This window comes from Diuraphis noxia, unplaced genomic scaffold (genome assembly GCF_037042655.1).
Source record: "Diuraphis noxia isolate RWA-SAM2 unplaced genomic scaffold, SU_Dnox_SAM2 contig0004, whole genome shotgun sequence".
In the NCBI taxonomy this organism is placed as follows: domain Eukaryota; kingdom Metazoa; phylum Arthropoda; class Insecta; order Hemiptera; family Aphididae; genus Diuraphis; species Diuraphis noxia.
This window is the reverse complement of record NW_028301714.1, coordinates 54,853,370-54,878,427: the sequence shown is the minus strand read 5'-3', so window position 1 is coordinate 54,878,427 and position 25,058 is coordinate 54,853,370. Positions and strand designations below refer to the sequence as shown.

The window sequence follows — 25,058 nt, the reverse complement described above, 5'->3', positions numbered from 1 at the left end:
CTTTGCAATATCGATTATACCTGATCGAAGACTTATTATACAATTATAACTGCTATATACAAACGGACCTAAGTAGGTACGTAATATGTGCGCACCTGTGCGCTCGTGAGAACTCGCCACTAAAGACAGACAGACAGACAGTAGTTTGCGTGAGTGTGTGTATGTAATGGACTGGTCGGATTCCACGGCCGTCATCGCACCACCACTTACCTATATTATGTACCTATATACATTTATAGTGTGTGTGTGTGTAAGAGAGAGAGAGAGAGAGACAGATTATGAGCGGCAAACAGCAGCAGCATCAGCGGAGGGCAGGTGCGCATCAAGTCGAACATGATTTTATTTTTTCATTCCTTCTACCGAATCGTTTTTTATGGTATGCCAGTGACTCATGCGTTCTGTACGTATATACTCATTTGATTTGATATTTTTTTTTTTTTAGCTCCGCTATTAGTGATGTATGTGCTGCAGTGTGTGTGCATCTTTAAGACGGGGCCACCGCACTGCTTTAAGTAAAACGATACACACACCGTAAAACTTGACAAAACGGTATTGTGTAATGGCAATAATGTATTAATGTGTGTGTGATGAAAGGGAAAAAAACTTGCCGAACGAGCTGAGAAGGGGTTTGACAAAATTAAATACGAGGTATTTCTGTTTTTTGACCCCTATTATGGGCATGCTTATATATACACACATAAGTAGCCAAGTAGGTATATATAGTTTCTTATGGTGACCCCTGGTGTATGCATATAGGTACCTATATATAACGCTAACGTCGTTTTTTTGGACCGCACAGGTGTCGGCTGAGACTGTACCGGTATAATGTACACGACCAAATTCCACGACTTCGTCTCTCGATTTTTGTTTTTCGTTTTATGTAAAAGTAATATTCATTAGTCTGAGACCAGTTCGGTTGTCTAATTCCACGTGATTACTCATGTGGTGAGATTTAATATTATGCTGCATTGTTACATATATCGGGAAAATGAGTCCTTTGACTAAATATTATACATACTACATAATATTATGGTTACATACACATGATGGTATGTAAATCCGTAAGGATGTATTTTTTTTTAAAGCGGTGTATAAAATACATATAGATAATCGTAATTTTATATATTGTAATTATACAACATGTGGTGAAAAAAAATTTAGACATTTTTAGCGTTCAAGTAAATTAATTCTGTATTACTAGTGGAAACTATAAGTGTAAAAATAAATATATAATTTAATATAAAAAACATAATTAAATGTCTAAGTTTGAAATTTTCCAATCCATGGTGTATCAAGAGCAAATGGAGGATGGGTGTAATATACTAATTAGGGCTGAGGACTGCATACTTATTATTTTTTAAATGGTTAAGTGCATATACATATTTTGAGGTTTTTATGTATTAAAAGTCCTCAGCCTCAATAATAATTATTATAATTTATAATGTACGATACGATGACGGTGCAATAATGGAATCGGATAAGTAAATAGATTTTAAATGTAAAATTATATGTAGGTAGGTATAATGTTTTGTTGATATATTTTTGAATCGCGCCGGAAATGAATTTCAATCCGTCGCCGCGGATGTAAAGGCTTCACGATTTTCGGTTTGAAATAATAATCATAATTCATAAGGCGGTCGTGATTTACAACATTATATACATTACACACAGTGCATATCTATATTTTATGCTTTTGTGTGCAATGCGGTCTGTAATACTCTGTAGACGGACGGATGGATGCTTTATGTCGGCCGCGGCGGCGCGTCGGTCTTTCAAATAGATAGGTATTTTGAGTATAGGTATACCAACTACTACACGTATTAACTCACCACGGTCAAAAATGTTGTCCTGTGCTATATTATTATTACCATTAAATATATTACACTTATGATGTATATATATTTACACGCGATATTACAGTATGCTACCTTTAATACGTATTGTAGAGACGTTGTGCGTGAGAAATTTCATGGGGAAGACTGCATGTGTTTATTGGATGGAAAAAAATGTTAATGAAAAAAAAAATGAATTTCCCATCTGGCGGTCATCCTTTATGTGTTTTGTCTTCGCTCGAGTTTAAAGCTTATAGATATCTAAATATATTATTTTTTAATATATTTTAAACCTATTACCTAAATGCAACACGATTCGTGATCTTGTTATTCGACTCTGCAAAACGTCGACACTAAACAATTATCGATTCAGATATAATTACTTATTTAAAATGGTTTTTTTAATAATACATTTGTTTTTCAATACCTAATCTGATATTTCAGGGTAGACATTTCACCATGGCGTATGTTTAAAACTGGTTGAGTATAAACAATTTACTCGTTAGCAGGTTGTAACTGATTATGTAATTTCGGGGAGTCCGAAAATTTTTAATTGACACTAATTAAAAATTTTTACGTTCAAAATAAAAAAATCTTTTTGTACCTTAAAAAAAAATCAGGGTAGTGCGGGGAGGTCCCATGGACCTCCCAGATACTGCCTTGCTGGTCAGTATAATACTTTAACAGAATTAGTTATGTTAACATATTTTATTTTCACCAACATCCAGTATTATAAACATACATTAGTTTTTTTATTCCTATTCAATAGTATTTATATTTTTATCTAGTTGAATTATCAAATGAATATTAAAGTAAATATTTAAAAGCTATATAACAGATATATAGTCGACAATGATAAGGTTAGATCGACTTGTCAATATTTAAAAACTGATTAAAAGTATCCTTTATCTTTAAATATTTCAGTGGTCAACCACATCTCAGTATATTATATTAATTCTTCAAAGTTTTAATAGCTGTCAATAAATATAGTTATAATAATATAATATACTAACTGATCCTGTATGACGTCACCCGCGATGGACTAAATGCCAGTGGATTTAGCCTGCTGTCTTAAATTCCGCTAAACGTAACCTGCACAGATTCTCAATACAGTTATTTAGGTTGTTTTTACCAAACATCAATCGTCTAAAATTATTTCATATTATAATAAATATATTTTATTATCTGTAATGATATATAAACACAACAATGTTCATTTTTCATGAGCCAATCTCTGACCCCTGCGTGACCTCCTCCCACTGTAAAAATTGGATCATCGAGCACACACACAGATATATATATATATATACGTATTGAATTTCAGAATAATTTCAGTGCTATATACTTGGCTATGGATCACTTACTCACACAAACATTGAATGGTATTAATATATTATGGATTAATCTTTTGGTATAAGTACCTGGTGCATATACAATAGTATATATACAGTATTCTATAAGAATATTATATTTTACAGAAATACTGCCGATCGCAGCATTTATATTATACTAACATAATTTAGATGTATGATATATATATAAGAATATATACCAATAAATAATTTCAAGGCCGCGAAATTGACGAAATAAAACATTATTGAAATAAAATTTAATGTACTATATATACGTATTTAATATACTATATGTCTATATGGTACAATATAGCTGTGGTATTGTAATAACATGTAGAAGTATGGTCGTGCCATGTATCAGGGTTTCGTTTGCCAAATTTTAGTATAGCATACAATTTGGTAGGTACATACCCGGGGCGAATATAAAAAAAAAGCCTTTTTCGTAAACGAGTTAGGTGGGTTATCCGATTTCAAAGCAAAACAATACCGAACCCGGTGGTGGTTTCATAAATTTGTTATGATTTACATTGCATTATACGCAGCATAATATATTATTCCAATATAATATATGTACATAAACTAAACGTGCGGGGGTATGTTCAAACCTATAAATATTATGAGAGGTACTTTTTTTTTTTTAATTTCTGCTAATTTTTTATTTTTATTTTTGGATATTTTTTTTACGCAAATACACATAACGAACGTGTCGTATTAGATGTTTTGGACTCGGCAGCCGGGAAACATACGCGTACTCAGACGAGATTGTTTTTTGGGTTTTTAGTATAATAGGTTCCTACACTTATTATTTTTAACTCACTATTGTGGCAGACTAATGAACAGCTCTCATGTAGTCAAATCGAATGAGAAATATTTCCACACGGTCGAAATTTCCTCCCCTTATCCCCATCCAACTTTAAACCACTACACTCCGGTCCGACAAAACGACAGATAGTTTAATATAACGTCAAAAATACTAAAAAGCGTTGTTGACGTAAACAGGTACTTACAAATTAGAATTAAAATCGACTAATCAAATTGATAAATATTTTTTAATAATATATAGGTATAGCTTGTTTTATTTAAATAACGATATACGATCCAGGTGATACACTAAACACATACCTTGAATATAAAGTGTCTGATTAAGTATGTTTAATATTTGTTGTCAAACTATAGTACCACTTGAACAAATGTTATAGTCCATATGTTGTTTTTAATCGGGCCTTAATTATTGGTTAAATTATTTTATTGTTGTGATGTGTGACACATGCAGGCCTAAATTGAGAACAGAATTCATAAGACTATACATAATACTATAATGTATTATGATATTATATCTCCTGTGAGAAGACGATCATGTCGGTCAAATTAAACCATTTGTCGCTAAATTTAAATGTATATAAAACAAAAAAAAAAACTTAAGCTAAGGCACATTAATTAATAATTATGTATATTTATCTTTCGAAATATAAGTATAGTGAGTTAATATATAATGATGGGAGGGTGGGGGGGTCATTAATGTTATTCAATTTTCAATGCGAGATTGAATGAATACTTGAAAATTATAAAAAGCATGTTATGAGAGAATATACATCTAATGTACAAGCTGCATAGATTTAATATTTTATAGCTTGTAAAATAGTCTGATAAAATGGTAAGAAATCGAGAAAGCTATACGTTACTGAACGGTATATACATGAACGTTAGAAACTCTATCAAAAGTCATAGTCATCTTATTTTCAAAGGTGATATTGTAAAAAGCTATTAACTCATAGCACGATAATAATGCCGTCAAATATTTTTCCTACCAATTTTTTTTTAGGATGGCTATTTTAATTAATGCGTAGAACGGAGAAGTAGTGACTTTTATTTGTTTTTTATTTTTCTTCACGATTGTAGTGATTTAGTGATTTTATAACACAAAATAATATATATATATATATATATATATATATATAATATACACATAAATAATACACACAATAGTCTATTATTATTGGGTACAATGAAACCATTATTATATATTATTTTATTACACTTTTTATTTGTATGTTAAACGCCATTATTATATGTATATAGTAAACAACGCAGCGGATATGGTAGGCATGATAAGTATAAAGAATTAAATAATATTATACATTACCATTATTTTCGTTCACCACATTATCGCGTCTTTAATATTATGGTATACTATTTATGTAGATTATAGATAGACCGTTCCGTCGTTTTATTCTACTCGCAAAAATCAATGGTATACGCACCTGCGACCACATTATCGTATATTATTGTACCTATTACATTATATTATATTTTATTGTCTAACCCCACGCCCGTAAGGAAATCGTTTCAAAAAGAAATACGAAAAATAAAAATGCTGAAAACAATCGTCCGGATGAGACTATGATATAATAAAACTATACCTTGCAGCAGTGCACCGCCAATCTCCCGCCGCCGCCAAACGTTGCGTGGACGGGTTTATATTTTTTTCTATTTACTAATCGATTATTATTATTATTCATAGGTACGTACCTGCGCACTGTCGATTAATCGACATAGTCGATCTATTAATCAATCAAAAGGTTCGAGCGGGAAAAAACATAATAATAATAATATATATGACTATAAATTATACGCAATGGCCATCGTCGTCAAACGTTAAATTATTAGCGGTCATTCCGTATACCCGTAAGTGTGTGTACAGATTAACCTTTTGTGTTTAACGCGCATATTATGGCAATAGTTTTCCAGAACAGAGGATGATGTGTATATAATATATGAGAGGCGTGGAACAACCCCCTACCCCTCATCTCTTTCATCATCGCAGCGACTAAGACTTTGGCTCGTTTACAGTATAATATCTATAGGATCGACACCACTCACGCATTGATTAATGTGTTCTCTACGTCTCTGATGTGCCTACATAGTTTAATATAATAAATTATTGGATATACCTGCGAAAAAACACACGAGCAGACTATTAATCATTTGACCGAAACTCGTGATTAGCCTGCAATATAAACATCAAACACATCATAACGAACGATATGTTTCGTATAGTGTAGATATAATATTATTTTTTTTTATTATTATATTAAATTAAAATAATATAGTAGGTACCTCATCGGAGAAACAAAAATACATATTGCGCATGTAAATATTATATACCTACAATGTGATTCACCAAGCATGTGCGTTATTTTTTTTTTTTTTTTTTTTTTTTTTTTTATTGACGATAAAAGTTTATTTACAATCTATACATACAGTGTATAATAAGTAAGTGTGGTGACTTAAAAAGAAAAAAAAAATAACATTAGTTACAGAGAAGGAAGGCTCCCAGCAGTGCCACCTGACAAGAAGTTAGCGTTATTTAAAATATAAATTTTAGAACTGTTAAATATAGGTATTTAGAGACCATATTTTCAAATTATTGAGATTTTTTTGTACTGCTTCAAGATTTTCCTATATTCTTGTGAATTTAAGAACTTATGTTTAACGATAGATCATTTTTTTTCTAAACATTATAATGTATCTTGTATCCAAATAAAAATTCAAACGAGTAGTTTTTAAGTTATTAATATTTGTGTATTAAACATTTAACCATTATTTATAGGTTTATGTTAGGGGGTTTGTAAAAGATGGACGCTATGGTGATTCGAAAATTGCATTAACTCGTTTATTAAATATATACAATGTATTTTATATTTTGTCCATCGACATTTATAATTACTAAAAATGGTCCTAGTATAATAAATACTATATATGTATACGATATCATATCTATTTTATATTTTTGTAAGGACATTTTTAAAGACTATTATTTTTAGTATAAACATCTTAATAACCAAGAAACAACTCTGAATTTTAAATTAAGTACTTTAAAATGTTCAAATTAATTTTAAACTACACAAAAAATATCGGGTAAACAATTTAAATTAAAACGAACACGTCAAAACATCGGCCGAAATCGAGATCTTAATTTTCGCGAAAAATTATTGGTATGAGAGTTTAGATATTCATTTGCCACCATTACTAGCTTCTGGTTATTTAAATTATTGATTTTCGATATATTTACATTATAATTACATCGTATGCGATATTTTATCGTTGTTTTCCACAGTATGATATATATAAATATAGAAACTGCAGTATGGCATTTCGATTCCCACATGTTTGCTACCAGTTATTAGCTGCACTATACATATGCGTACCACAGCGAAGTCTTATTATATTATACATTATACTTCCTCCAGACACCGACGATGCAGTGGAAGCAGCAGCAGTAGCAGTGTGGATATTATTCGACTACGCTAGCTCGCCAGCTATTCGACGAGCTGAAAACTATATTAGTTGTTCATTAAAAAAAAAAAAATTACCAACGGACAACAATATATAATAAAATATATATTAGGAAGCTCCTATATATATACATAATATATTATATTTATATTTACCCCCGAGAGCCGATGGCCCAATGGTTTTCGGACTGCCGCGACACTACAGATGTTGTTAGCTATACAGTCACACACCTGTCCGATGCGAGTGTGTGTGTGCATAGCATGCATATATACCAGCCGTCGTCATGTGTTTACCACCTTTGAACGACTGTTAATCGATTAAAAGTAAAAAAAAAAAAATAATATACAAAAAACAACAAAATTGGTATAATACCTAAAATAAAATAATTATGTAATGCAGCCTATTACGATCAAACAGGAATATATTAAATTTTTATCCAGACACTTTATAGAAGTATCTATACAATGTTAGGTGTTGCAATTATGTGGAGCAGATGAATGAGCCATCATGCATCCGTGTCTTTATAGTTTATGATCATATTACAGGAAACATGAAAAATGCATATTATACAGTATAGTCAATTGGACTACTGGTATTCGCTTCAAAAATAACGAGTTTGTAATATTTTGAACATTTTAAAATGTACGTTTGTACGTTTTTGTGGCCACGGCCAGACCATAGAGGCGACTAGACAAAGATTTTAGGGGATGCAAAAATTATGAACAGCTGACTAACATACTCATTGAACCAGTCCAGCCAATTAATTTTCATGACAAAACTCTTAAAAAAAATATGTTTAAATAAGATATAAAATTAAGTGACTATTGTTTATTATAATATAAGGACTAGCTGTTTAGCTGTATAATCTGACTTCTGCCGGATGTTCAAATGAACAATTAGTACAAAACACCACCTCTTATCGGTGTATTTCAGTTTTAGTGTCAGCATAATTCAGATATTGTGATAACTCTTGGTATTTACTGTTACTACGGTTTAAAGTTTTCTGATAATGTTGCTGAAGATTCGTCCCAATATATCTCTATACGCAAGTCGTATAGACTTAACACACAAATATACGTCATGGAACAGTGTTAACTAGTTACCTACATGGTGTTTTGGATGTTTTTATTTTTCTTCGTCAATCGACGGCAATTTTATTATTATAATCGTGATTATTCAGCAAAAGTGTTGCCCACTTTTGCTGAAGGTTAGGTTCATGGAAGAAATTAACTCGAGTTAGTTGAATTAATTTAAAGCCAAGAGCGTTAAACTTAAGTTATAGTCAATAAACTCTAAGAGTTTAAAATTAAGATAGAAAATAATATTAAATTGACTCAATTAAAAATAAGCTTAATAATTTTTTTTTTTTTAAATTACCATCCGGGTCACACAAATTCTGTTATTGTATAACTTTCAGTTATTTTAAACATAATAACTAAATATTTATTAAAAATTACATCCGACACTATTCCTTTTTGTTATTTTCATACTCTCGCTTCAGACAATTATACAAGTGCTTTGTCAACTAAATGATTTGATCAGAGAATATTTTTTTGTATTGTTTTCTAATCAAGAGATAATTCGTCGAGAGCGCTATGTCTCGTTTTAAAAACATCCTAGAAACCTCTGAGGCGACTTAAGCAGACACTTGCGAGCCAATTCGATTCACACGGTGCAGGCGGGTGTAATCGATTGTGATCTCTAGACGCAACAACCTAACCTGAGCCGGCGGCTATAGTCACGTTTTTCTCGCTACTCGAATGTGTCTTGTTTAATATAGGTATATAATTCGTAGTGCAAACTCAATTTTTCTCTCTTTTACACAAAGCCGCCGTGACTTGGACATGAAGTCAAATACACAGATTATATTATCTGATGCAGATGCAACGCGAAAATTAAAATCCGTGTAGTCCAAATTTTTGGGAATTAATGAGGGGGGAGGGGTAGGAAGTTGGTTAGATGCAATTTTACTTGATACATTACCTACTGTTTTGTAACGTGAAATTTCGATTAATCTGCTTGTTCCGTACAGGAATTGTTTGAGTGGACTGTATTGATGCTGGTTCAGTTGTTTAGAGGATTGTAACGGAGAATATGTACCGTGTGAGTGTTTTATACCGCGCAAGTCTGCCCGTGGTGGGTCTTGTTACGTTACGGCGTAGATGTGTCGTGAATGTTCTATACCGCGCAAGTCTGCCCGTGGTGGGTCTTGCTACGGCGTAGATGTGTCGTGTCAGAAGGTCCCGAACCGCGCAAGTCTGCCTGGGTAGGTCTTGCTACGGTGAGGTAGGACTGACTACTGACTGATTTTGTGCTCCGCACTCCCTTTTATAATCTTGGTCTCGCCTGCTGCGGCGCTGTGTACTAACATGAACCGCCCATGATTGTCTGTGGTTGGTTATTGCGTACGGTCACGTGACGGCGCTGACCAATGCATTGGTTGTTGCCACCTTCGAAACCACGCCCACAGCAGTCCGCTTATAATGCCGTTGTGTGTATAACGGTGTTGTTGCTGTAGTTGCCTAAATGGTAGTCGGTGGCTGGTTGTTGCTGTCGTAGCCACGCCTACCGTGATCTTGTGATTCGTTAAAGCGCTTGAAGATATGCAAACGCCGGCCTGGGATTCGCTAAGGCGCGCTGGCGCGTCCGTTCCGTTACAGAACACGGGACCGGCCGTTTTGCATGTTGTGGCACCGTAGCCGGCGTGCAGACCCGGGCTCCTTTAGAGCGCGCGGGTTGCCGAACGCTTCGTCTTTGCTCACCGTGAGCCCTCATACTGTTACCAGTGGAATGAGCATTTATGACATTATACATAAATACTCTTCGCAGAATACACACGGGTCACCAAGAATAGTTCGATTGGGCAAGTTTGTAGGTATCGTGTACCTTATTGCGACCGGTGCTCTGTGGACCAGTCTGACCCGTGCTCTACATAATACATAGATCCGGCCGGTTAGGTTAGGTTAGGTTGGTAGCTCATGTACGCCTCCCGACGTCATACGTGCCTGCAGCCGTTGCAGCGTTTATTCGCGACGATCGACAGTCAGAGTTCCGACCGACTGTATTCCGAATCTCATGCTATTATGCAATCGTATTTTGGCCCCAACGGCCCCGTACAAATAACATACATATATTTAATAAAATAAACTATATTTGATAATATTACCTGGGGAACAACACGACCCCGCGTGGCGTGAACACTGCTTATATCGTAAATTCGTAACATGTGAATTACTTGAAAAATTTATCTTGTTATGAAAAAAAAAATTCCTGCAATGACAACTTTTTAACCAATCGAGTATTTTATGCAACTGATGGTTGTCGAGGTCTTTATTAGTACTATCTATTCTGTCATACTATCAGTGGCGTCATTTCAGGTTTTGAAGGGGGGGGGGGGGCAAAAATTTTGACCAGCCCATAGGCCATAATTTAAAAAAAAACCACTCGCTAACATTTACATTTTTATCTCAGTACAAACAGTCTTCCTACATCTTACACAAGATACTAATAATATTTCATTGTTCTTGGATTTACTGTCAAAATATTTTCATGTAAAAAATCTAGGTAATACGAAAATATATGTAGGTATACGTTCAAATATCGTTTGGAATTATATAATATAATATTATATTGTGTATCTACGTAGGTTAATTTTAATTGAACCGTTTGTGTTAGCCTTCTCTGATTTAAAATAATAATATAATAATGGATAAACAGATAATAGTGCTGAAAGCAGACGCGCGAAACGGGAACTTATTCCTTCCGGCTACGACTCGTTGCATTATAATGAGTATTAGAGGTACATAGGTACATACAATTATGCGTATAGCAATTATTATTATATAATATGGGCCCTGCGGTATACGTTATGGTATACGCGTATTGCATGTACAAATGTACATGCCATGAATAATGATTTTATATATTATATTATTGTGTATTATAAATGTATAAAGGTACTATTTATAGATTTTAAGTGATCCATGTGATCTGTATGGAAATCACGACACGCTTATAATTCGATAAATGCCATCAGGCTGATAGGCTATAGCTCAGAAGCTTAGAAGCGTGCGATTATACATTATATTATTGGAAAATCTTCTACCTACCAGCAATATGTTGGCGATATATGGTTAACAGGGCTATAAATTATAATACATACTTCGTATTATTATAGGTACGTCATGCAATTATTAAAAGGTGTATATCACGCGCGGATCCGAGACATTTATAATCAGGCGAGTGATTGGGAGGAAGGGGGGGGGGGTGGAGTAGTATCACTATAGATTATTATTTCGAACATAACATATTTCTCTGTGAGCACAGAGACTATCGAATTTTATTTTTATTTTTAAATAAAGAATAGTTGACTTATATATTGTTTAGCGAATTTTTTCCCAATTTCATCCCCCACTTTCTCCGATCCGTTCCAAACCAACATCAATATTTAGCAAATTAATTGCAAATTATCAATCAAATTTTAACTACCTAGATGTATCCATGAAGGCGTGAAGTATAATTATGCACATATGTGCAAATAGCCCAAATGTTTAGAGGAGACTTATTCCCATATTTTTATCAATAATATAACAAAAAAAAAGTTCTTTCCAATGACAACATGTTTTATCCAAAATGTGAAAACTAATTACATTAAAATAATATTTGAATTTATGCCATCTAAATATGATTTCGTAGGCGTACTATACGACGCATAATAACTAAAAAAAAATGCATTGTTATTATATATATGGTGTATATTATAAGAATAATATTAATATGTAATGACGACATACAATAATGAAATCCGTTGAACATTCGTTGTCCGATAATTAACGATAAAAACAGGTGCAAAAATAGTACATCATACCGGTGCATGTGTATACCTAATATTATATTATAACATGAACGACCGGAGAGAGACAAAAAAGTTTTCACGGTCCGCAGGACGCTTGGGTGGGCGTGAGAGGATGAAACAGGAATCACGGCCGCCACACCGACGCGCGAACGGGTGTGTGTGTCGTGTGTGTGCGGACGCGTATCACGTCGTCCATAAATCCTGCGGGGTGATAACCACACGACCGCACGATGGGATTTCGAATGTCCGTGCGATAATGTGTAATTCGTTATTGTTTCGAAAACGAAATGGCGTAGAATATTATTATAATATCTAAAAATATGTGATATTATATATGTACAGGTAAAGCGGTAAACATTGTATTTCGTATATTATCTCACAGGGATAGGTTTTCAGTTGTCTGCAAGGACCAGGTGCGCTATATACATATATATATACAATATTATATTATATACTCATCACGCTCCTTGACCTCGGACACACCTCGTGCATTATAATACACAGTGTATCTTATATCATTGTACGCGTTATTTTTTAACGATTACCTATACCTATTATTAATTTGTTAACTATATAAATTTTTAAAAAAATGGTTTTTTTTTTCATTTTTAACGACAAGTCGACAACAATTTTCTAATTTTAACAATTTAAGTACGCAGTTCAGCAGTCGTATCACCATCAAAATCAAGTTTACTTTTTTAAGTAATAGGATTACTACTATTTTTTTAAAACTAATTCTGATTTCTGGTACCTACTACCTAATGCTTTTTTTTTAATTTGAACGAATGAATCGCCAATTATAATGGTTCACTGTACTCTGTACTTACTTTGTTATAACTGCATTCTCTTAAAAGTATGGTTGGTTTAGTGTAAATGGTGTTGGTTAAAAAAATTTGAATCATAAATCAATTTTAATTTTCAATCATAGAAGTTTTTTTAATCTGTGGTCAATACGTCCACTAAATTTTTTTTAACAATTTGTGTGCACATACTACGAGTATAATATACTATATACGTAATAGTGTAATACTTCTATATACAATAACGATTACAATTGTATTTAATAACCAATCAACTTTGTAATATAGTGCATATTTTGTACAATTTTAAAAATTATTATTTTCGTGACCACATCGCATTTTCGTAAAATCAATTTAATAATTTAAATATTTTTATGAAGAAAAACTATTTACAATACATTTTCCCCCATTCCCAGTCCTTTGACGGTAATTATTGTTGCATATAATGATATAAAATTTACAATAGTACCACGCTATATATTATAAAATTTAAATTATTAATGTGTCAAATATATTATTTATAAAAAAATATATAATTTAATTGATTACACAGTAAGCTCGAGGTTATGGCGCACACTTCAATGTACCATAAAATAGATAATAATAATAATATTAATAAACAACTTGTATCATCAATCGACAATCACCAATAATTAGCTATACTGTATTACAACTCCAAATGCTCGTCTGCACACAAAATATTTATAAGTTTATTTGTAAATCAACTTGTATAACATAACATATTGTATTAACAGCTTATCAATATTTTAATGATATTCTTTTTATATTGGCAATACGAGTGTAATAATAATCTTACAACTATATAATTAATTGATCTATAATCATAAATTATATTATATACAATATACTAGTTATATATTTTATTCTTAATTTCTTATCTACATCGCATCAATTATTTACTCGTCTCGAATGACACCCATCTGCACCATCTGGACACCAGAACTCTCCTTGTTATGTCTCGTTATATTGACATACGTAGTGAACTATGTACCTACTTATAATAATGATTTGTATTTATCAAACAAAATAAATGTATATATATATGACTTTGATTATTTCTAATATATAAATGATTTTCTTGTTAAATATTAAATTATAAGTAAATTAACCTATTTCTCCTTTCTTCACTCATCAAACATAATCTACATGTTTGCAAGTGAATTAGGGTAATAAAATAATTTTTTATAGGTAATATTAAACCATTATGACCATTATGTGTAAATATGTTTACATATTGGATACTAATATTATATTCTTTGGGATATGGACGATATATCGTCTACACTAAGAATCATTATTCGTATACAATGATTAAATATCTTAGATTCAAATTTAATTCCATCTATTACAGTAACCCGATTTTGACCTACTGTACAGCGGAGCAACATCCACGACTTACCCACTTTTTTAATATGATTAATTTGAATGAAAAAAAAGATACGCAAATTTTGTCTTTATATTTATTAACTACTTTAAAACTAACATCATTCCTTTTAAATCAATTATTTTTCTTATTTTTAGGAATTTTTTTATTTTGTTGATATGACCTTTCCCACTCAATTTTGCTCATAATGACTTCTGTTTAGGTATACCTACTTATAATTTATATACAATATTAAAAAATATATAAAGACACATTAAACATAATACAATTATATGAAAATGCATACTGCATACTTGACAAATTGTTTATACGAGTACGTATTATATAAACCATTAGTTTGAAAAAAAATATTCGTTTAGGTATATACTGCATTATGTTAGTTTAAACCATTATATATATATATATTTATGCATTTTCACGACTAACTGGTTTTATACTGTTCATTTTATAAACCCTTTTAATGGCATTTGTATTAGTCATTGACCATTGTATACCAATCCCTTACTCGACGATCGTATAATAGGTTACAAGGATTAGCATAAAATAAGATTAATATTACCTGAACCATTATTTTTCTTTTTTTTTAATACATTTGATATAGGTACCCATATAATATTATACCTTTCGGCATAGTAACATTGTTTCCATTGAATTGAAAGATTAGTCAGTTCAAATGATAAATCTTTGCTGTAATTTTTTTTGTGGGATATTTATATTCCTGAATTTTATTTGTGAAACATATTATTATATTCACTCAATATGGTGGTTTTGTTTTTTCTTTTTATAGTCTCGTTTTTACAATCAAACTTAGTTGTAAATAATGTGTATAATAATAATAATATGTGCTCTTTTAGCTTGAACCTATCATAATATTATTATAATACTATTGTAAGACGTGCACATTTGATTTGTTATTTCAAAAATCATTTGGATATTTTTGAAAAATCAGAGTTGATTTTAAAAACATATATTATGTGGTAAAACGTTTTACATCTGAAAATAACCCTCGAACAGCCAAATAAGCTTGTACGAAATGATATAATTTGAATAAAAATAAATACGGCCTTAATCACTCGTTACTTTGTTACTCATTTTAATTATGAATAAGCTACACCTTTGTCGAAGTCATCACATAATGTAACTTTATAATATAATATATAAAGTTTATATTACATTTTATAATATAATATTTATAACAGTAGCAATGAGAAATTAACGTTACTTTGATACACAAATCGCGTATGTCTATAATAAAAATGAAAATAAAACGAGTAATTAGGTACGTATATCGATATATGATTTACAATCCTGTGCATAATAAATTGAATACTTTATTATTAGTGCGCAGGTGATGAGAATCTTTTCATTCGTTGATCTAGTTCAGGTGGACCTATTCAGGCGAACAGGCTGCTGCTCAAACTTGTGCTAAGAGGATTTAAATTATGCTCTATAAGTGCGTGGGAATATCATAAATCAAACTGTTAAAATAATATTCGTATTATTTATGTCTTAATGTATGTATGGTCAATAACGATGAAACAAGACATATACATAATACGCATTTATATTAATATTGTTTATAACATAAAATAGTGGGTTTGTGCGGTTAAACGTTTAAGACCATAAACAACATATTAGATACTTACTCTTCAAGTGCTTCGATTTTACCATATTTAAGAGGGGTTAAGCATTTTTTGCGAAATTATGATGAATAAACATTGTATAGTTAACTAAACCAAGCATTTCATCAAACGCCTAACTATTTGGGCGATAATAAGTATTCGAAAATTAAAGTTTTATAATATAATTTTATCAGTTTATTTGCCATTTAGCTGAGTATACACTAGAATAAGTTATAACTTATAATGATAAATGAAGTATAATATCTACGATTATAATACTGCAATAATTATAGTCATTAATATGATAACAATAAAATACATGAAATTAAAATTTACACTGCAGGATAAATTTATTTACTCGTCGATTGGAATCAAAAGCATTAATAATACTGTTTAATTTTTATGTTTTAACACAGAAATTATAAAAAAAAAAACCGTACACTTTGAGATAGTCACTATCCTACCTGCAGACCGTGGGAATAAATAAAATAACAAGATTACATTTATTATTATTATTATCAACAAACACATGATGGAGTTTCACCGAAAATATGTGTAATATTTATATAGGTACCGTTCAGACGTTAAACACACGAAAAAATCACAGACGATAATAAAGACCTACCTATCTAGTATAATATCCGTCATAGGTAATAATTATCTTCGAGTGGAAAAACATAATTTTCATACGATTTTTTTTCATACTTATTGAAAACTGAGTAATCAATTGTGGATATTAATCGGGCTGCGTATTGCAGCAGACTGTACGGGTCCTCCGTAAACATAATAATATTATGAAATATCAGAACTGTTCGTTTTCGTTCGTCTTGTTAACGCATGGTATCTACCTACCAATTAAATTGAGTTAACGAAGAAAAAAACAACGACGTCATTATAATATTCATTAGAACAGTTTGTATATTGTAATTTGTAGTGCGAAATTCACAAGCAAAGATTTTTGCGAAATCGCTCTACAGGTAAGTATACCACCTACGGTATTGGCCCGACGGCGATGATCTGTAACCATCATGATAATATTATTGTAATGTATTTTATGTCTCACAGTTACAAGTTATAATTAAAAGTATTTTAGAGCATATTTTACAATTTTAAGGTCATATTTATAGCGTATTATGCGTTTAGAAAAAAACCTAACTTACAATTTCGTGAAAATAAGAATAAAAATAAAAGACTGTCAATCAGTGAAAGGAAAAAAGATCAATTTCAAAGTCTTTTTACACAATAATTTTTATTTTTCTGACTTTTATTACAATCTTTTGTCGAAAATCTTAATTTGGTGTACAATACATTATCAATTTATAATTAAATATAACTGTAAATTATTTAATATTTGTCTATAACCAAAATCTTGACTTTTTTAGAAAACGGATTGTACGAACACATTTTATCGCATATATACCAGATACCTACTAGTTATGAACATAGTATTTTATGATTTTTTTAGAGCACTTAAATCCAAACCCTATAGTTATGACTTATAATATAACTTTATACAATTATGACTTATAACATGTACGAGTCTTGATGATTTCAGTCGAATTCGAGTGTGTTTTGTTTTTTCCTCTCCCCCGGCAAACTGCGGTCTATAACCGTAGATAGACATACATCGCAGACACCTCGGGTTAACGAACGACGACGACGAAATAAAACAACGGCACAAGCATTACCTATATAAGTACCCATACAACACACACACACACACTCTCGATCGTCCTGTGTACACAATATTACTATATTAATACACTACAATATGTAATTACACGTCCGGCGAATTTGTCGTAGGATTTTTGATTTCACTCGAAGACCACACTATCTTATTATATGTATATACAAAGGTACCTATACTTATATGTATATGTATTATTATTATAGACGACGTCTGCAGCGCAGACCGACGACGACCACGTCCTACTCTAAATTTGTCTCAATGATAATCGGTTTTATTTTTTCTTCTTCGCCGCAAGTCTATATATGAAAACGGCCCGAACAGATGGTTATCCTTATATGTGACCCGCGCGCGTCCATGTGGTCGGACGAAACACGCTACGCATGTAGGTACGTATATAGGCGGCGGGCGATTATTATTACTATTATTACTATTACGATCGTCGCACACACACACACACAATATTATTATTATAACACAATATAATATTATACGTTTACACGCCCGCCCGGAACAACTGCTCGGCGAAAACGGTTTTTCCCGCGCCAATTCCAACGATATCGGCACCGGACTTTGGCTCGTCGAACTTTTTCGTTTCGGCCTAGGACCGGACGGGGTGCCCGGCCGACGATTCGTCGCGTCAGGACTTTCGCGCCCCGGTAGCACTCGCCATGTGTTCCGCCGCCGCCGCATGCTCTTCGCTCCATACCTAGGTATAGGTATACCTACCCACCTACCTATCTGTATACCTGCAGCCTAGCGAGCGCGCACGTTTCCTTGTTTGTAAGACTACAATTTATTATTAAATACGTTTTATTCTCTCTCTCTCCGACTTCCGACACCGTCGTCGTCTTCCAGGTGGTGGAAGTGTAACCCATAATGGAAATCCTGCAAGTCTCCCGGGCCGACACCGCCACCGAACGTATCTAAACTCGTTTCGCCGTCTCCGCTCCGTACTCGGACAATCTGACAGGTCGCGTTCCAGCATAATATATAATATACCTTTAAACACACTTATATATTATATATAGGTTACAGTTATATTATAATATGTTATCATGATAAATAATAAATCATTTATTGTATTCCGCGCACCGATTGACGGTGATTCGTCTCTAGAAGAAGATCCGTAATATTTATAGAATAGGTACATTGTATACGCGTCACGTGCATATAAATAATATTTAGTTTTAGGTTGGGACTTGAAGTAGTTTTGTTTGCATGTGGTTTTATCGTGCCCTTGGCCGAGGGTAATATATATAACGTTTACCTAAGTTGACATTTTTAAACTCTTTAATTCGTAAACGTGTTATATGCGATTAACCAGATAGGTGTTCATAGAGAACGAACAATGTATAGGTACTATATACAGTGAAATACATAAAATAACTAAATTAATAACATGAAAATAAAACCGAATAAATAGATTATAGGCCATATAGCGATGGTTCACTAACCAGTCGATCTTACTAAAAATTCATAATAGGTACTAATATCTGTTGATTACGTGATACCTATACCTAATGTTTAAAGTTAAAGACTAATACATTTATACGCTATGTGCACAAAGTAAATTATTTAATAGCGTAGAAAAACATAAAAATGTCCGAATTCCGATGAGGAAATAATAAAAGAAGAATATTATTTCACAATTTATTATAATGCTGCATGTAATATATATTATACATTTTTAATTAAAATAATTATTTATATATACATATACCTAAACAAACCGTATTTGATCACTTGACTCTTAATTTTTTCACTTTTTGATAAAGGTTGAAGATCTCTGGGTTATAACTTAAAAAAATTAATGTCTATTCCAAAAAAAATAAATGTGTTTAGAAAAAATAAATAAAAAATAATATAGATAATTTATCTCAGATATAACCGTTTTAGTTTTAGACAACTAAAAAGATGTTTTGAATTGTTTTTATCTAGATAAACTATTTAGACACAATTATCTAAATAATTCACAACACTGCACACAAATAATAAAAGATGTTTTGCCACATATTACAGATGCTGCCAAAAAATAAATAAACTTGAATAAATATAATTGGTTTAGTCGAGCGTCTACAATTTAATTTTAAAACATTTTACGGTTTTGGTTTTGTTGGACTGAAAAATTAACAGATGATCCATAAAGCGGTGCCAGAAACATTTGGATTTAGTTAAAAATACTGTACGTTGGATATAATAACTATGTATGTATGTGCTTGTTATTCAACATGTCTTCCTCATGAAATGTAAAATATTTCAAAATATTAAATTGTTGACGATTTATACAAGTTATTACCTACCTAGGTTGAGATAACAAACATGTGTGAATGCGCTATGCGGTATAGTTTAGCTGACAATTAATGTGGCCCAGCTAACAAAAAAATACCAAACATTATTTGTATATAATATGGATAGATAAACGTAATAAACGGTTGAACACATATTTGCTCATCCATTAATAAATAATATTTTTATATTATATTCCAATTGTTGGGCAGATCACGTATAAAAATATGGCAAATTTTTTTATGAAAATTTCAACTTAATTTACATTACTCTAAATACCTCTTCATAGAACTTAAATGAAAATAAATATAGTCTTCTTGTATTTTGGATTTAGCAGTTCACGACATAATAATCATAATACTGTTAAGGAAATAATTCATTTTTTTACATTTAACAATTTATATTTGACATTTATTTAAGTTATTTGATAGATATATTATTGATAAATTATTAATTTTTTTGAATTTCTTTAGGAACGTCCTTTGGTTTTTAATCTACCCTTTATACTGTAAATTATTTATAGAATAATTTATCTGAAAATTATTATGTATCGAAATAAGATTTTGGATAGGTAAGTAGTTATTAAAGTTAGTATACTAATATTAATAGATCCATGATAATGAGATTGAAAGATATAAATTCTATTGTAATTTATGGTAACAAAAAAATATTAGTAGGTAATTTAAAATTTGTAAAATGTATTACCGTAGGATATATATAGTATTTAGTATAGTATATACTATATATAGTGTGTATTAGTAGTATAGTATGTTAAGTCTTAAGAATTTAAAAATATGGCCATATGTTTAATAATTCCAAAAATCAGAATTTGAATAAATTTATTGTTTAAATGAAAAATGGAGATGAGAATGCTTGGTAATTGATGAATCATCCTGTGTGATTACTGCTACTGTTACCTACTACAGACACAGTTCTCTGATACAATCATTTCGTCGGTAATAAATGATATATAGGTACCTAAATAATAATACTACGTTTTCATCTTCCGTAAACGAAATGATTATATAATATTTACTATAGTTCTACCTACATAAAAGACACAATTGTCGAGATGGGCGTATAATGTACTCTATAAAACACACGTTTTGGTTGTCGATTCCGATGCACTTTGGATGCATATAATAATAGTATTCAACAAAAAATAAGAAAACGATTGCCGTAACAAAAACTATACTATAGCTATATAAACATTCAATAATAAACCTAACCTACGTAGGTGTGAGGTGTGTATGCATACGTAAATATTACATATTATAGTTAGTGGTGTAGTCGTGGGGGTTGGGGAGATGAAGTTACCAAGATAAAATATAGGTATACTAATATTATATTACCCCAGAGCCTTTTTTCGTGTTTACGGTTTTTTAATGCAATTGATAAAAACTGTAATTTTGTAATTCAATATGCTTACCTATTTTTTTTTTTATTTTTTTACTAACGGCGATATTTTATTCAATATTTACCATTTTCATAGCCTGATAAATTACGATTCTAGAAAAAGATCTATCTAGTTCCGATCAAAAGGGAAAATACAATACATTTTTTTAATTGGTAATTTCCTAAAAATAAAATCGTACCTAATTACTGAAATTGATACCAACTGTTAAAACATTTAAGAAACTATAAATTGTATCAAAAGTGGTCGTTTAAATTAATACGTTGTATAATATTATTATGTTGAACTACATCATGGAGGATTACAGGCACGTATTTAGGGGGGGGGGGTCATTATTTCAGTGTTCCTTGTTATGAAAATTCTTAGAGTATTTAGTAAATTTATTTTGATATATTATTGTTGTGTATAATTGTATCAAAAAATAGAAAAAATTATATTATATATTTTCAATATTATTATTAGCTTTGGTTAATGTAGCTCAAAAATGTATACCTACTGTTTTTTCCAATTATTTCGAAAATAATATTAATAACTTAAATAATATCTATATCAACTATGAACTAAGAAAGGTGTTTTTCGTTAACATTATCGACAATTGAATCAGAAACTCAAGTCGGTAAAACATACATTGATGAAATGAAAAACTTCATTTGTAAATCCCATATCTAGGAAAAAGTTATAAATCTATTAAAATTATTATTAGTAGTAGAATTAAGATCAGAAAAAATATAATAATCACAAAAATACATAACAGTACATTTTTTCTGTTTATATTATACTTGTTGGATGTATAGCACTACACTACCTATTACTCGTTCCTTTCAATTTATGATGAAGTACCTACGGTAAAATTTGTTTGCATTAAAATCTTATGAAGAAATATTTGTGTTAAATTTTGTTTTACTTATACTCTTTTAAATGAAAATTATTATTTGTTTATTTAACATATTATATTGTCTAGAGATTTAGAACATAACTAATGGATAAAATGGAAAATATTGGAACGGATGTGGTTTAGCGAGATAAGTGTTTTTCATGCATAATATAATAATACATTCAAACAGTCAGTCAAATTTTCTTTGAAAATGTGGACTTATGTTTAAAAAACTTCAAAATTTCAATATCTTGTTCTTAAGATTAAAATACCAAAAAATAAATTTTTTTTCTTGTAAATATTAGATTTTTTATCCCGAATATTTTGGGGAAATTAGAAAATTTCTATGGTAATTACTATTATTTATTTTATTGTTAATAAAGTAATTTAAAAAAAAATACTTCGACGGGTCATGAGTGGGAATAACGTGAGCTCGTGAACTACTAGTCCAATAAATTCTGATTGTACCATATTATGAAATACATAAGTTTCAGGAAAAATTATTTTCAAAAACTGTTAGGTAGGTAAAACTGCATTTATACCACAAAATATTAAGTTATACCACACGTTTTAGGAAATATCTTTTTTTCGCACAGAGAGGGGGGGGGGGGGTTGCAAAATATTTTGGACCGGTGCGAAAAAAATTCAAATACGGTCCTGGGCTACGACAATGAATAGTCGCAGCGCACACACGGTTGGCCGAATAGCTATTTATTCAAGTCTAAAAGAAGAAAGTACCTAATAATAATAATAAATAAATAAATCCCGGTCACGTCTGGATAATAAACCCCGAAATTAATAACTCTGTTCAACGTCGTTTGCATGGGGCTGTAAAAAAACAAAACGCAGACTTTGATGACGTCGACGACTATAATATAACACGCTCACATAATATATATTATAATATTATAATGTGTGTATGTGTGTATACACAATAATGCACATGTATCCACACGGACCTCTGCAAGTGGACTGCGGGCGGGAAAATAGAAAAGAATGTAAACGCGTATTACATGTTATACATATATCGGTGGACTCTTGAAAAATCGCTTCCACGTGTTGTGCGGGGCATGTGCGCCCGCCGGCCGAGCGTCTACGACGTGATAGAACACTGAAAACAGGTCTATTCGGCCGACACGCCGTCCGTAGCCGCTGCCGGAAGGGTGTGGCCGCCAAACACTCCTGTGCGGAGCTCATATTATAGCTTCATCTCTGTGGTGCACGTGCAACTATAATATTATTATAATATACTACACGTCCAAATACACGTACGGTACACAACGTAAGTCGCTGCATAAGCGGAGATGGGCTTATACGGCCGCGCGCCTCAAATAATTCCCAGCGAATAGTCTCCCGACAATTTTCACGTCCGACCGAGTGCTACGACACACACGTATCGATGTGCACCTTTGTAGAACACTTATATGATATAAGTTTCTAAGCGGCAAATCACATTATGTTATGAACATGAAAAAAAAAAGAGGAGAGTACGTAAAACGTAACAACTGCTCTGATGTACAATATAGGCGTCAAGTCAATTCAGCATCTTGAATTTTCGATCCAATAGTTGAAAAAAAATGTTGAACACTTTTAGAAAAAAATGCTTATTTTTATCGCGAAAGGAATATTAATTTAATAAATATTTTCTTAAACAATATTGGATCGGTTATTGGCTACAGACACACCATTGAAATGAAAATTATTCAAAGGTGTAATAGCTTTTCAAAATATGACACCGTGGAAGCTGGCTATATAAAGACGACGTATAGTGTCGTCCGTACATGATTTTACTTGATCGACAATAAGGGCAATCGAGTGTGGAAAATACGATACCTATTTAGTAGTTATGGTGTTTGGCCAGATAAGATGGAGTCGATTCCGGAAGCTTTAGCCTCAGATGAAAATAGTTAAAAAAAAAAATAACTACCATTTTTAGCACATAAATTATGGCCATATTAATATATACTGTTGGGAATTTTGGAAATCCATCGAAAATCTAATGACAGAACGGTGACACACACGTCTGTACTCGACACGTATCGTTGTAAACCTCGTCAAAGTCGACTTATGGTATCGTCACTCATTATACGCCATACGGCCATTGCAGTATCTCAAAATGACTGTGGCTCTAGGTCCTAGGATTTTATATTTTTTTTTTTAGTGAAGGTATATCGAAAAGTATATTATTAAAACACTATGTACAGTACGTATTAGAGTATTATACCTATACACAAAAATATAAAATTACGATAATTTACAATTAAGCGAAATAATCAATTAAATTATATGGTAGGTAAGGTATATAACACCTGTTTTATTTGTATTTTTTTGAATTGGGTGCTTAACTCTATCAGTCCCTACCTCAAAACTGCTGCTTGCAGATTTAAGTCATTATTTATTATTAAAATATTTTATTTTGTATCAAAGATGCTACTATGTTGTAATATAGTTCATATTATAAGAAAAACAAAATTTTTGACAAGCACCGTAGCGCCGTAACAAAAATCGTGGAAAATTTTTATAGTTATATATATAATATATATATATACGATTAAATTAATACATATAACGTTGTGTCCTATATAAGCGAATTCAACAAATGCGACAAAAACAAAAAAGTTAATATTTCATT

The 25,058-nt window shown here is 31.4% G+C and overlaps 1 long non-coding RNA gene across 1 annotated transcript; it reads right to left on the bottom strand.

The window, feature by feature from the left end:
• Positions 1–7,048: 7,048 nt before the first annotated feature.
• LOC149056206 (uncharacterized) lies at positions 7,049–9,892 on the bottom strand. The gene is made up of 3 exons (XR_016191643.1): positions 9,464–9,892; positions 7,636–7,786; positions 7,049–7,522 (listed from the first exon to the last, which is right to left on the bottom strand). It is a non-coding gene; the product is annotated as an uncharacterized LOC149056206 (long non-coding RNA).
• Positions 9,893–25,058: the final 15,166 nt, after the last annotated feature.